Consider the following 16,205-nt stretch of genomic DNA (forward strand, 5'->3'; position numbering starts at 1 on the left):
TCCAGGAGTATAAAATTTGCGACTCTTAAAAATATTTTTGAAAAACTTTTACTAACAAGGGCAATTACTTGCGATTTACAGTTTCTTGGGAATGTGCTATATGCTGATACATTTTTAAAAACTTAATGTATGCTTATATGCATTGAACCGTGTTTAGAAGGATAAAATTCTAAATGTTAGTGATTTTTTTTGTGTGTGTGGCAGGGGAAATTTTTTTCATTTGTGTTTTTTTCTATTTCTCAAATTCATCTATACTGAGCCTTTACTATACAGGCAATCAGAAAATATGCCCTACCAAAGTAATGAATTAATTTTTTAAAAAAATCAACAGAAAAAGAACTTGGAGAGAAATGACTTTGAGACCAACTGCTAAAACCATAACATAGAGTATAATAATTACATTTTAAGCTGCTATAGTTATGATTCTTTTTCCATACTCAATATAATATTACATGAGCTGAATGGCATCATAGTATTAAATATGCCTTTATAAATAAAATTTGAGCTAATGAGAGTGGGGATTTAAGGCAAGTCCACAGTTTTAAAGTTCATCACTGAAAAGTGAATGATCATTTCTTACTAAGTTCCTGAAAAAGTGAACAAATTCCAGGTTCTTCATTAAATGACTGTCCTGTTCCCAAAGGACACGAATTGAGAGACTTGAGAGGTTGTTTCTAGTCTAAATACAGCGGTTTTGACCAATTTGATTGGAATTCCATTCCAAATTTTTGCTTTTAAGAGAGAATGTTAGTTCAAAACACATTGGCACGATTGAAAGTAAATTTCCCAAGCCACTTCCGGGTGTCTTTCCTTATACCAGTGGTAGTGCTAGATTTGGCTCAAGTGAAGCATGCCTCTTGGTGATTCTCATACTTTCTACAGGTTCTTTATAACATCTTATTTCCGGGTACATGCCATTTACAAGTGAGAAATTTTGTAACGGGTATTTTTGAGACCATTTGGTATCATGTCGGTTAATTCAGACTTGAACCAAGTAGCTACACATAAGCAAAAAAAGAAGAAAGAAAACCTAGATGAATGCATTTTTTTTAAAGTAGGCATTTTGGAAATCCACTGAAGAAGTCCCATTTTATAGCATGTTCTTACATGATACATTCAAAGTTTAGGTTCCATGTGGCGTTTCACAATTGCCCTGCTATGATGGGTTTTAGTAGCTGGCTCATTGTATTATATCTTGGGAGAGTGTTTATTATATTTTAAAATTTGGATCTGGGTCCATAGTTAAACTTAATGCCGACATTCATAAGAGCTTGATAGGCTCTATCTCTGGCTGGAGAAAGCTCTTATTGTGGTCAATTTAACTGAGCCAACAATTAATAATGTCAGAATACCATTCTGCAAAGCAGGGCAATACTTAGTCAAAGTGATTCATATTAGCTGAGCACGAGCAAAGAAATCTCAACAGGCTATTTCAGAATCCTGGACTGCCATTGAATCCATTGCTCTTGTGAACACAGTGGAAAGAATCAGGGTTCATGCTCCTGGCTGTTCGGACTTCTTAGTAAATGTTTCACTGTGTCCCATGGAGAAGACAGAGTGTTTTAATGTGGGAAATGGAACCTTCTGTGCTGTCTGTTCTGGAGAAAAGAATGCGGCTTCTAAAATATTACTTTTTGAACTTCCTGTACTGTATTTATACAATTCTGACTCTTTAAAAGGCTAAACTGTGTTATGACTAAACCAGTCACTGATAGACCTAATTTGCTCTATGAGAAAAGTGTTCTCCACCAACTCTGTTCAGTTTCCTTTGTGTGGTGCAATCTTTCCCCAGCCTGTTTGACTCCACACTCAGCAGAATTTTGCCAAGGAAGCAGGAGCTATGGGAACCATTTCTCCACTCACCATGCTAGATTATTATATTCCACCTGAGAACGTGTCACAATTTAGTGGTGAAAAGCAAGGGTGTGGAAGGAGACAAAACTGGAATTTAATCTCATCTTTGGGTTCACTTCACTGAGCCTCAGTTTCCTCCTTGTAAAATGAAGGCGATAACCCTTCATAAAACAGTTTTGAAGATTAAATAAAAGTGTGTGTATAGCACAGTGTCTCACAACTAGTAATTCCTCAATATATTCTAGTTTTTGGCCAGACAACCAGAATGTTCGATTTCGTTTGGCTGTGGAAAATGTGTCCAGGTTGATGAAAATGCGTAAGTGAATTTTTGAGCACTAGCTGGAGAGCCATCTTTATATACACATTGTAAAGTAAAAAATAGAAAATGATATCAGAATTGAAAGAACAGATTAAGTAAGCAATGTCTTTTTATTTTTTTGAAAAAAAAATTGCAACCCACAGTAAGAAACACATTTGACCTTGTGACCTAGTGTTCAATATAGACGTGCCACACTTGTAACCCAAATGAAAGTTTAATGGAGCAACACTCTTCTAAGTATGATATACTCTGATATTTTCTTTCTTTTTCTTTTCTCTTCTCTTCCTCTCTGGTTAGAACGGACTAAGTTGATTTCGTATGCACTAATCGTGTGTAAACAGTAACTTGAAAAACACTGATTCAATGGAGAGTAAATTAATTTATTGCACAAATTTGTTTAGTACAGTATTGGTAATTAGGCATCATTTCCTCTTACTTGCATTTTATAATTTTTAATTATATTAATGAATGTTTGCCTCTAAAAGGGGAATGAAACTAACAATTGCTAAGTATGTACTGTGCCAGATAGTATCTATACTGTTTTGCACGTAACTCCTGTTTTGTTACACACATCTTGCAGTTATCCGCATGTTATAAAGAAACCAAGATTGCAAGAGATAGACTATCTTACCCAAGAATTTAAACCCATCGATTTTCCACTGTCTCTAAATGCAAGAAGCTGAATAACTTACAGTGACACATCTGTAAACTTTATCTCTGGGGCTACTGTATTTTATATTCTTTCCATGATTAAATTGTGCACCCTCGATCACTTAAGAGTCGAATTCGAATTTAAATTATAACACAAACATTTGGAAAAAAGATCACACGTTAGTTCCACTTTGTATGATCTTACTAAAGAGTAGCCCTCACCAAGAAGTTTTCTGAAATGGTAGGATAATTAGGCTAATTTAGCATTTCACAAAGAGTGAAACAGAATTTCCTGGCATGTGATGATTCTGTTCTATGATGGTAGTAAATACAATAGTTTCATATTTTTTCCCATAAAAAATACTTTTGGAAGAGACAATACAGGAATCTGTATTCTCTTTTAGTTAGAAATAAACCAACTTTGATAGTACAATCATAAACCTAGAAGGATTTCAGTTTGATTCAGTGTTTGAAAGAATGACCAAACTCTAAGTTTATTTTTTCATAGTTCTTTTCTCTTCTACAGATTCTTCCCCACAATGGATTAACAACAGACATTTGAAGTTGTACTGTTTAAATATCTTTGAATTATTTTTGTTTAAAAATGTCAATGGGTACGATAGGAAAAGTACATTTTTTTCCCTGTAACTTCAAAACAACTGAACAGAACCTTTGGATTGAAACCAAGAATTGAATGCTTTAGCTTTAAGAAGATTTTCCTTTCTGAAAAATAATGAATGAGTCTCTTTGCAAGTTTAACTATTTCAGGTTTCAATTCTCTGACTTCCAGTATTCTGCTATGTTTGAAAATGTAATGCTTCATGAATAAGTAAGCATTTTTTTTTTCTTTTTCAGTTTTCTCTCAAATTTTAAGGCATGGAAGCTTCAGATATATATCAAACCTCTCTACAGATAAGTTGCATAATGTTTTTAAATATGTAAAAAGAAGGATTTAGTCTTCTACTTGCTCTCTGTGGGAAATGAGAAGAGCTTCATCGTTGTGATATTGTTAGAGGCACACAACACTATTTAGTAATTTTCATTTTAGTGGACTACAGAAAATGTGTGCAGACCGTGAGATACCCTGGAGACAGATGAAGATCCACAGTTTCTGAGACTTTGTGTTAGGACTGTCGATTCCTGAGTTCTGCTTGTAGACACAGCCAGACATGCAAAGCAGGCAGGTCACCATGGGCCTTCCGTTTTAGGAATCAGAACACACAAAGGCATCTGGTGAGCTCTGCTCTGACTTCCAGGATGCCAGGGCTTTCTAAAGCCATCAAAGCTTACACTTGCCACCTACTTAAAGTGCACACATTCCTTGGCTCACCGTGTCCCAGGGGAAACCTTCTCGAATCTTCTTTTGTGGGGAAGACCAGCCAGTGGAAAATATGAAATTTGCAAAGGCAGATTTAAATGGTAATGACTTTATGAAATTGTTCTTAACATTTTTAAATGTATACTGGTTCATTTTTTTTTTTCGAGAACACAATACATCCTTTCTGAGTTTCCATTCAAAGCCTGCTGTATCTATAAGGCAAATGCACTCCTTCTCCATGAAGGAAATTTGTGGAGATAAGATGAATGGTAATTATCACGAAGAGTTAAAATGGTGACTCAGTTGATAGGTGAAGGTTATCAGAAGGAAAATATGGAATGATAGATTAGCAAACTTGTTGATGGACTCACTTTGCTTTCTTATTTTCTGAAGTGCTCTTTGCAACTCTCTGATAAAACCAAATTTGTGACCAAGTGCTGTAATACAAAACAATACATAATATTAACTTGGTGGGAAAGAAAATGCATTCTCCTGATTTGTTTTATGGTCTCCAAAGTGATTTTACTGAATATGTGTAATTTATAGGGCGAAGTGAAAAATAACATACTTATTCACTCTAAGAACGTATTATTTTTGTTGACCATAATGGAATATTTTATGATTACATAGAAAGAAAGGAGTAATGTGTTTAGAATTGTATTTCAGGATGATAAATCTGGCATTGTGTGTGCTAAGAAGAGAAAAACTGTGAGTAGAAAAAGTAGGTTCATTTCCAGTGACAAAGATTATGTTTTCAAAATCAGTATTCAACGTTAAATTTATTATAGTAAGACAGCCATATGGTAAAGAGACACCGGAGATAAGAAAAGGCATCAGAGTTTTAGTTAGAATTTGCTAACTACTGACCTTGGCGAGTCACTTTACCATGTGGAAATTTAGCTTTCTGAACTATCACATAAGAATTAAGTCGCCTGCAGCATCTTTTTAAGTTCTAGAACAAAAATCTGGCAGAAAAAAACACCATTTCACCAAAAACAAAGTCCCTGGGAAACTGAGATGAAATTCCCTTCTCTGCTTCCTAGCCCAAGACTCCACTCTACAGCCTGGAGGAGGCTCTGAAGCACCAACTTTGAGGTCGACCATCCTGCAAGGTGTAACCTGTCTCCTCAGCTCTGCGTCTTTACTCCCTCTCCCTGAACTCTGTGCTTTGGCCATTCTGTAGTGCTGAGTATTCCATGAAAACATCACATCCTCTTCTTTCTCTGGGTCATTTTCCCTTTCTACACCAATCTTCTCTGTATTTCTGCCATAGCTACCATCTCCATTCTTGGATACTTTGTTTTTTTGTCATTCATTCTCAACTTAATCCAGTGAAAGTGCTATAAGTCACCTGGCATTCGAGTACCGAGGTTCAAATTCTCAGCCCATTACTTTGGGGGACTTTGGGGAAGCTACTAAATCTGTATTTTCCTCTTTAAATGTAAGGGCCCATCCTTTATGGTTGCTATGGGGTTTAAATGACATATTACATGTATACCTGCCACATACTAAGCCCTCTTGGAGTGTTTACCGATATTATGAACCTCACAGCTGTCAATGTTTACCTGTGGAATCGCCTTATTTAGTTGGCTTGTCTGCATACACCCACTACTGTTTCCACATCCCACTTAGACCATGTAGACCTTGAGAATGGCAGCTAGGTCTTTTTCACTGCTGGGTCCTCAATGCCTAAAATATAGCCTGTCTTGTGGTGGAGGCCAAACAAATTTTGAATGAATGCATGGTTATTCCATCTTACAGACTAATAGGCGGAAGGCTCAGACAGCAATTCTAATTCAGAAATCTAATCTGTAAACAACTAGAATGGTTTAGAAATTAATGTTTTAGCACCTAGAACGTTTGGCATGCCAACAACTCATTTGAAAAAAATATTCTTTTGAATATTTTGGTCTTTTTAGGAAACTAAGCAGGTTTGACTTCTCTCCCTAGGGAATACTGCTCTTTGATGATTTGTTCTTTGGAGATGAAAATCCATGAAGCTCCACATTTTTTTATTCTATTTAATTTATTTTTTAAATTTACATCCAAGTTAGTTAGAGTTAGTTACAGTTAGTTATAGTTATAGTTAGTTATAGTTATAGTTATAGTGCAACAATGATTTCAGGAGTAGATTTCCTTAGTGCCCGTTACCCATTTAGCCCATCCCCCCTCCCACAACCCCTCCAGTAATCCTCAGTTTGTTCTTCGTATTTAAGAGTCTCTTACGTTTTGTCCCCCTTCTTGTTTTTATTTTATTTTTGCTTCCCTTCCCTTGTGTTCATCTGTTCTGTGTCTTAAAGTCTTCATATGAGTGAAGTCATATGATTTTTGTCTTTCTCTGACTGACTAATTTCAGTTAGCATAATACCCTCTAGTTCCAGCCATGTAGTTGCAAATGGCAAGATTTCACTCTTTTTGATTGCCGAGTAATACTCCATTGTGTATATATGCCACATCTTCTTTATCCATTCATCCATCGATGGACATTTGGGCTCTTTCCATACTTTGGCAATTGTTGATAGTGCTGCTATAAACACTGGAGTGCATGTTTCCCTTCGAAACAGCACACCTGTATCCCTTGGATAAATATCTAGTAGTGCAATTGCTGGGTCGTAGGGTAGTTCTATTTTTAATTTTTTGAGGAACCTCCATACTGTTTTCCAGAGTGGCTGCACCAGTTTGCATTCCCACCAGCAGTGCAAAAGAGATCCTCTTTCTCCGCATCCTCCCCAACATCTGCTGTTGCCTGAGTTGTTAATGTTAGCCATTCTGACAGGTGTGAGGTGATATCTCATTGTGGTTTTGATTTGTATTTCCCTGATGGTGAGTGACGTTGAGCATTTTTTCATGTGTCTGTTGGCCATCTGGATGTCTTCCTTGGAGAAGTGTCTATTCATGTCTTTTGCCCATTTCTTCACTGGATTATTTGTTTTTTCGGTGTTGAGTTTGATAAGTTCTTTATAGATTTTGAATACTAACCCTTTATCTGATATGTCGTTTGCAAATATCTTCTCCTATTCTGTTGGCTGCCTTTTAGTTTTGCTGATTGTTTCCTTCACTATGCAGAAGCTTTTTATTTTGATGAGGTTCCAATAGTTCATTTTCGCTTTTGTTTCCCTTGCCTCTGGAGATGTGTTGAGTAAGAAGTTGCTGTGGCCAAGGTCAAAGACGTTTTTGCCTGCTTTGTCCTCGAGGATTTTTTTATGGCTTCCTGTCTGACATTTAGGTCTCTCATCCATCTTGAGTTAATTTTCATGTATCTAAGAAAGTGTTCCAGGTTCATTTTTCTTCATGTTGCTGTCCAGTTTTCCCAGCACCACTTGTATGCAGCTCCATATTGATAGAGTAAGCTGACAATATGTCTAGGTCTTTCTATCTTTGGATCTTGTTGATGAAAGTAACATAAACTAACAGATTTTCGTTTGGCCAAAGTAGCCAAGAAAACATTCTGTTACCTATTTTCTAAAATCTAACAAATAATTCAAGAAGGACAATCTGGAGGGGCACCTGGGTGGCTCAGTCAGTTGAGTGTCTGACTTCGGCTCAGGTCATGATCTCACAGCTCATGAGTTCGAGCCCCACGTTGGGCTCTGTGCTGACAGCTCAGAGCCTAAAGCCTGCTTTGGATTCTGTGTCTCCCTCTCTCTCTGCGCCTAACCCACTCGCAATCTGTCTCTGTCTCTCTCAAAAATAAATAAACATTAAAAAAATTAAAAAAAAGAAGGACAACCTGGAAGGATCCAAGATACAATCTGTGTTAAATTCCATAATGAAACATGTTTTATTTCTATTACAAAAATGACAAAACCTCGTACAGATTCATGTCAAGGCCACCAAGGTTTCCAATGGAATATAATCATTCTCATTTTATGGAAGAAGAAATAAGAGAGAGAAGAAAAAGAAGTGATTTGTTTGGTTATTAGGAGTTTAAACCCAGGTTTTTTGCCTACCATTATTCTCTCCAGAATATAAACTATTCCCTGAACTTTCTCTACTCATGCATTGCCCACCAGGTTAATGTTATCACATCCCCTTGGTCATGCGAGTATCTGGAGCCATTCTCACCCCTTCATCTACCCTCTATTCTCCATCTTCTTCTGGACCCTTCTGTTGGTCACCAGGTGTTTTGTTCTTAAAGAATCCCCCTCTTCAACTCAAGTGCCACTACTAAACAGTAGCAACTCAGGGGCCACTTATGGATGAGTGTTACTGAAGTTAGGACAAATCTGTAGTAAGTTCATTTCCCCTAAGATGTCAGTCTTAAAGGACAACACTCAACTGGATGCCTAGGCTCAACTGGATGTATGTGGCCATGACTTTGTAAGTAGACATTCTGCATTATGTGTCTAAACAACAAAACAATTTAACAACAAAAAACAACAAAAAAATTTACTGGGAAGATAAAGCATTCTTAAAATATGAGACAAAACAGTATCAGGGAAAAGGAAAATATGTAAGTATAGAATTTGTTTTTTAAAATTATGAGTATTCGAGTGTTTTTTTCAAATGAATCATTGACTCTATACAATATATGAATATCATTTTATAATTAAAAACAATGTTTATATTTTCTGACTATAGAGTCATTTAAAAATAGAAGTTACCAATACCTACCCTGATTCTTTAAATGAGGATTCGCTTGCATCAATAATTGTGGCTTTGTAGATCATCTTGGGGTTCTTTCTATGATTTAGTCAGTGATACTGAACAGGCTCTAAAGCAAGAAAAGAAGGGAAACTGTATAAAGTAAATAAACTTAACAGGCAGAAGATACATGTACCCAGAGAGTTCAACAATTTAGAGGATTTGCCTGACTTTTTTTAAGTCCCAAAGTAATCTGTGTTGATTATAACAGGAAACTAGTCTTCCAAATTAAAAAATGTACATGTGTGTGGTCAAAACCCTCTTTAAAGAATGCATTGAAAAATGTAAAAGGCTTGTTTAAGAAATCGGGATTCCAATATTCTCTCTTTGTTAAGTCTCTGAAAATATTTAAGTCAATCATACATGTGCACAGTTCTTACAAAAGGGTGTATGTGTAATACACTGACGAAACAACACTGTTTTGTACATAGCAAAATTGTGTTCATGCTCACCATGGATGAAATGTGCTCACAATTTTTATTTTGGATCTCACTGATGAAGATAACATAACTTAGTAACCAGTGTTTCATTTGGTCAAAGTGTTGGAGAAAATAATCTATTGTCCATTGTCTAAATGCTGACAAAGTCAAAGCATAGTTAAAAGACCTCAATGCGACAATGCTATCATTTCCCTGGTCAACATTTTAGTGACGCTAAGTGTCTGTGACAGCTTACAGGTGATCCAAAAGCAATCCCTGTTACCGTGAGGTCTGAGTTCTAAATTTATAATAACTTTTAGCTGAATGTAGCAAACTAAATTCTGTGTGTGTGTGGGGGGGGGTGGGGCTGGGATGGGATGGGGGATGGGTGCTGTGGTAAGAGAGGGAAAAGGGAGAAAAAGAATGCAAACTGGGAACTAGTTAATTAAAATAATAATGATGTCAGTCTTTTTACGTTGGAAATATGTGCTCCATCGTGCTCAAATAATGGGGAGTGCAGATTTCCTGATAAGACTGAGGGACTGTAGTTGGCATTAGATGAATGCTTACCATGTGTGACCAAGTGGGAGGAAACTAGGGTGAGGCAGGGAAGGAGAGAAATAACTCACTTGGCGTCTGGCATGGTGGTGTTGAATCTCTTTTGCAATGGTTTGTGTGTTACGTATGGGTTATGGGAGTTTGCTCTTTCTTTGTGCCTGTTGCAGAGAAATGCCTTTTGGCTCAGATTAAGTTGTGATCACTTCACTTTGGCACCTCTTCAGTGGTGTCAGCATTTACAGTTTATTCCCAGCCACGGCTGCAGTAAAGTCTTCTGAGTCTCAAAAGCTAGGGAATGCAGACCCAGGTTGCACTGTGGCATTTCGGAAACTTGCCAAACTCCCTAAGGTAATGACAGCGAAGTCATAAGGCCGCACTTGACTCTCTACCCATGACCCAGTTTATTACACTGTCAATGGCAGCTCTTGCTAGTTAATTGGGTTTGTTACAGCAAAAAGGGAATCAGGAAGATAGAACAGGCCAAATACTTCCACCAACATTTTGTAGGGTATTTAAACTGGAGGGAGGAGTTCTTGGCTTTTCCCCAGACACTAAAGAGAAAGGAGACAGACAGTTGAGGTAGAAAGTCTCATACACTATGCAGAATATTATGATTAAAATCTCCTAAGTAAACTGTGCTGCTGGGTATCCTTTATATTTTGTCCTTTTGAAATCCCAAATGTTTTTGAAATTTGAAAACTCAAACTACTGGCCTACGAAACCCGAGAGAACCAGCAGACCAGAAAAGGAAACCTGGCATAATAAGAATAAACAATGATTCTGTTGAAGATGGATGTGAATTGTCAAAAGAGAGGTACAATGCAGACAAATTTCAATCTCTCCAGGCCTTTTCCAATTCTTCTGCTTGTCTTTTTATTTATTTTTTTTCCCTCTGACAGCTCCCTAGAGTTTTCTGATGTCTTTCTTAAACAATTCAGGTAGCTATGATTCCTTTATTGGTAGTTCTTAATGCCCTCCAACGTGTCTTTGCATTCTTTGACTTCCTAAAGATTTCCTTACACCTTTATGTGTGATAATAATTACATTTTTTAGAAACCTAAAAGTCCTAACTATATACTTGTAAATAATTTTTTTTTGGTTTTGCTTTCCTTTGTTTTATTTATTTTTTCTTGTTTTTAAAGGAGGCAAAATGCTACAATACTATATTGCTGTTTCCTGGCATCACTTCCAAAGGCAGTAACTCAAAGACAGGTGGCGCTGATGTCACCAGCTCTGTGACATCTGGGCTTCCATTTTATCATTTGCAAGATAGGAATATTCATATTGCATGGTTATGCAATGATTGCATCCTGTAATGCCCAATGCATATTAAGTCTTCAATAAATGCTAAAATATTGTTTTCTTGTAGAGAAGGTAGAAACTGAGACAAGTGATTTTTTAAAAAATCTACAGAATTCTCTACCCGAAGCTTTATTTGTCACCGATATAACTCTAAGACCAGATAAACATAATACATCTGACTTAGGTCTCTCCATCAGGCCATACCCAATAACTCAGAATTCCTCAGCTTTGACCATTTCTCAAGTTGCACTGACAGTTCACATTGTAGTCTTGTATCTAGAGGTGAAAGATATCAATTCATAAATAAAAATAATGTCTTTATTATCCTTATTGCCTATTCACACTGCGTGCTGTTTTGTTTTGTTTTGTTTTGTTTTTTGGTTTCCCTTGAGGAAATACCTCTCCAGCCAAAATGTGTCTCTTCTATAAAGTCCAGACCTCAGTAATATTCTTTTTAAAAGATTTTTTTCATTCAGTAAATACATGTTAATCTCTTCATTTATAGCCCACCATGTAAAGTTATTTGCAGTACTGGATTATTTCATCTTTTACATTATTCTCTAATCACTTTATATATTTTTTTAAGTTTACTTATTTATTTTGAGAGAGAGAGAGAGTGTGTGTGTGAGTGGAAGAGGAGCAGAGAGAGAGAGAGAGAGAGAGAGAGAGAGAGAGAGAATGTCAAGCAGGCTCCACAGTGTCATCACAGAGCCTGAGCCAGGGCTCAAACCCACAAGCCATGGGATCATGATCTGAGCCAAAATCAAGAGTCAGACGCTTAACCGACTGAGCCGCCCCCAATCACTTTATGTTTTTGAGTCTGACCTTATTTATTCTAAGACTTGAGTCAAGGGTTCTGATGAAAGTTTTCCCTAAAACTATGGGTTTACCGTGATGGTAACTGGTTATTTTCCAGGCCTAAGATGGAGCACACAATCAGTATGAAAAGCAGAAACATTGCATTACTAATTACTAAATACTACTAAATACTAATTAAATACTAAATACTACTAAATACTAATTAGGCAGAACCAAACCACCACCATGATACCTTGGTTTTCTTGAAGCGGACAGGGCTCAAACCCCTTGGAATAGTTATTTTTAACCCAACTCTCTACTACAGTGGTCTCCAAAGTGGGGTGCACAAAACGATCCATTGGGGGTACAATAAAATATTAGAATTTCTCCTCTTACTTTTTCTTTTATTTATCAAAAAGGAATAACTGAGCTCTACTACACTAAGTAAGTTAATTGTTACTGGTTCTTCCCTCAGCCCGCCATTGGTCCTGTATGTCAGATGACTGCACGTCATGCCCTCTACGTAAAGTAAGCTAAGGCAAGAGTTCTAGCTTACTGTGAGAAGGTGTTAGTAACAATACCTTTATTAGATCATTTGATCTAATTTGATCTCTGCATATTGCAACATGATACAGTTTGGGGGTGTTCCCGTTATGTGGTTTTATGGCTATCACTAAAACAGCCCCATCATAAAAACTAGAAGCTTAAAAATATTTTTTCTGGAAATTGTTGTTTAAAACAACATTATTAATGCAAGCCTAAGGGATCAAAAAGAAAATAGCAGCCAGGACTTTTTTTTTTTTACTATTAATAAAGCTCTTTGTCAGCCACTAAACAGGGTAAAAACATTTACAGTCACATCCTATTTGTCAAATGGTCAGCCAAAAGAAAAATACCAAGAACACTGGCTACATAAAATGAATTTACATCCACCACCTTTAACTTGAACCTTCCATTAAGTATATTGTGTAAAAAGATATTAACTAATGGTATTCTGAAGCCATCAGATTTAACTACTCACTTCAAAATATGGTTTCCCTTTTTTTAAAATTCTTTTTTTACATTTATTTATTTTTGAGAGACAGAGAGACACAGAGCACAGGTGGGTGAGGGGCAGAGAGAGGAGACAGAATCCGAAGCAGGTTCCAGGCTCCGAGCTGTCAGCACAGAGCCCACCGTGGGGCTTGAACTCACAAACTGTGAGATCCTGACCTGAGCTGAAGTCAGATGCTTAACCGACTGGGCCACCCGGGTGCCCCCAAACATGATTTATTTTTTATTTCTCATTATCAAAGTATTTTTATTTTTATTTTTATTTTCTAATGTATGGAATTAGCATGGTAGTACACATAAGTAATTTATAGAGAAATGAACAAAAATGATGGGTATACACAAAAAATATCCTTATAGAGAGGTGTGAAAGATCAAACTGTAGAGACTAGTGTTCTTCTAGAATGGAAATGCCTTACTAGACTGTAAGACTCTTGAGGGCAAGTGTTATAAACAGGGGAGTGGATGAATGAGTAGAGACTTCAGTGACTCACATTTCTTGACTTTGGGGCACTTTGGCATCTTCCAGTGTTTAAGGAAGCAAATGCTTTACTATTTATTTATTTATTTATTTATTTATGGGGTAGAGAGGCCGAAGGAGAGAGAGAATGTTACGCAGGTTTCACACTCAGAGCAGAACCCAAATTGAGGCTCGATCCTACGATCACTGGATCATGACCTGACCCGAAATCAAGAGTCAGATGCTCAACCCACTGAGCCTCCCAGGCACCCTGAGGCAGCATTTACTATAAAGAATATAAACCCTGAGGGGTGCCTGGGTGGCTCAGTCAGTTGAGCGGCCGACTTCAGCTCGGGTCATGATCTCACAGATTGTGGGTTCGAGCCCTGCATCAGGCTCTGCACTGACAACTCAGAGCCTGGAGCCTGCTTCGAATTCTGTGTCTCCCTCTCTCTCTGCCCCTCCTTTGTTCGCATTCTTTCTCTCTCAAAAAAAAAATTAATAAACATTAAAAAAACTTAAAAAAATAAAAGAATGCAAACCCTGAGTTTACTCCACTCTGAAATTGTAGCAACAGCAGACTGACAAAAATAATGATGTTAGTTCTGACCTCATCAAATCATGAAAAGATAGTATCCTCTTTTTCGATAAAAATTTATCTCTATCTGTATGTTATGTTGCTTTTTTGTCTGATAGAAATGATATATCTATGAAAACATACATTTTCTTTGTTTTTAGAATTATCTCTACATCTATGGTTACTTCTAGACTTCAATATTTTGCCTATTTTCCAAGACTTACTATTCTTCTTTGATTAACCACACTCTGCAAAGAGACACATGTATGCTAACTTATGACCAAACTTCCATGATATTGGAATTATGGGCTCATTATTCAATTCCACATTTATTCAATTCCACCTATTCTGAGCTCTAGATGGTGATGCTTGTGAGATGTGAAAACAAGTTCTTATCTTCAGGGACTAAAGTAGTGACTTTATGTTTGCAAGCTTTAAATCATGTGTATGCATGTGTATACATGCAAATGCACATATACATACTTTTTATTTGGTATGAGGTTTCTCATTGAAGCCAGATGTAAAATACAATCGGAACCTAGGTTTATAATCCTAGAGGCGCCTTTCCAAAACGTAAGACGCATTTTTCTCTTAAAAATATGATATAGATATGAGTAGAAAGATGAAGGCTTAGAGAAGTGTGATCCCATCGTGCGTTTCTTCCAGAAGGAGAACCCATCTTGTAATGGCCGGAACAAAGGCATGAGATCAGCATGGTGTCTGAAGATGATGAGGAGACATGAGAGGAGTTGTGGAGCTGATGTCACCCCAGGGTCCCAGTGTTGGACACAGGTTTACAAACGACCTCCTTTCTCTAGGTTGAGAAATTGTCCCCTGAATTAAGGAGCCAGGACACTTCCTAAGAAAAACTACTATTACTAACGACATCTGAGCATTTTCTGGCAGTTCAATGTTTTTGCACCTTTGCCTTCACCCCACCTTCCACCCCCACTGTGTGTGTGTATTTGCATATATATATATATATGCATATATATGTATGAGCACTATCCTGCTTTAGTGGCCTCAATGCCTCCATTGTGGCTGCTTCTAGGCTTTTCTTTGTGGGCTCAAGAGAAGGCCATCTCCCAGATGCCATCTGCATGATTCGTGTTGAACGGGTCACACCCCGGTACCTGCTCTGCTCTTCAGTGGTATCACGGCACTGATCTACTGGTGTGTGGAGAACACCTTTCAGCTCATTAACCATTACAGCTTCAGCTACTGGTTCTTTGTGGGGCTCTCGATCGTCGGTCAGCTGTACTTGTGCTGGAAGGAGCCTAATGGGCCTCGTCCCCTCAAGCTCAGTCTTTTCTTCCCCACTGTCTTCTGCCTGTGCACCATCTTCCCGGTGGCCGTAGCGCTTTACAACGATACCACCAACTCCCTCATCGGCATTGGCATTGCCCTCTCGGGCTTGCCCTTTTCCTTCCTCATCAGCAGAGTGCCAGAACACAGGCGACTTCACTGTCTCCGAAGGATTGTGGCGTCCACCGCATGGTACCTTCCGGTCCTATGCACGTCAGTTGCTGCAGAGATGGATTTGGAAGATGGAGGAGAGATACCCAAGCAACGAGATCCCAAGTGTAACTAAACACCGTCTAGAATTCTAAGGTGCGGAAAGCGGGGGGCCTCTTGTCTCTTGCTGGCTGGAGCCAAGGAAGATGAAAAGGAAAGTACGCTTCTTCGCTGAAGCTGCTCAGACCAGACTTCTGGACTGGTGCCTCCAATCTTCGAACTTGCTTTCTGAGAGATGAAAAGTAATTTATTTGTTTTGCTACGCACTGTTCCAGATTTCCTGTAAAAAAGAGACAGCATAGCAGACTGTGGTGGGGAGCATGTCAGGTGTGGGCTTGGCTGTACTAGTAGCACATTCCCGCGTGTGAAGATGTTCACTCACTTCTGGGTGTGCCTCCCCACTCCTTTCCTTTAAAAGGGCCAATAGGTGGCTCAGTCGGTTAAGCGTCCGACTTCAGCTCGGGTCACGATCTCGCGGTCTGTGAGTTCGAGCCCCGCGTCGGGCTCTGGGCTGATGGCTCAGAGCCTGGAGCCTGCTTCGGATTCTGTGTCTCCCTCTCTCTCTGCCCCTCCCCCATTCATGCTCTGTCTCTCTCTGTCTCAAAAATAAATAAATGTTAAAAAAAAATAAAAAAAAAAAATAAAAGGGCCAATAATGCTCCAAACTTCCTGTCTCCTTTAGAGAGACATGAAACTGTCACAGGTGCTAGAAAATAAAAGGGTTATGTTCTATACACACA

At 38.0% G+C, this 16,205-nt stretch overlaps 1 long non-coding RNA gene across 1 annotated transcript; it reads right to left on the reverse strand.

Annotated features, from left to right (window-relative positions):
- Positions 1-2,352: 2,352 nt before the first annotated feature.
- LOC125923219 (uncharacterized) lies at positions 2,353-15,885 on the reverse strand. The gene is made up of 3 exons (XR_007457957.1): positions 15,212-15,885; positions 8,757-8,856; positions 2,353-4,579 (listed from the first exon to the last, which is right to left on the reverse strand). It is a non-coding gene; the product is annotated as an uncharacterized LOC125923219 (long non-coding RNA).
- Between the last annotated feature and the right edge of the window lie 320 nt (positions 15,886-16,205).

Source organism: Panthera uncia, chromosome B1, assembly GCF_023721935.1.
Source record: "Panthera uncia isolate 11264 chromosome B1, Puncia_PCG_1.0, whole genome shotgun sequence".
NCBI classification, from domain to species: domain Eukaryota; kingdom Metazoa; phylum Chordata; class Mammalia; order Carnivora; family Felidae; genus Panthera; species Panthera uncia.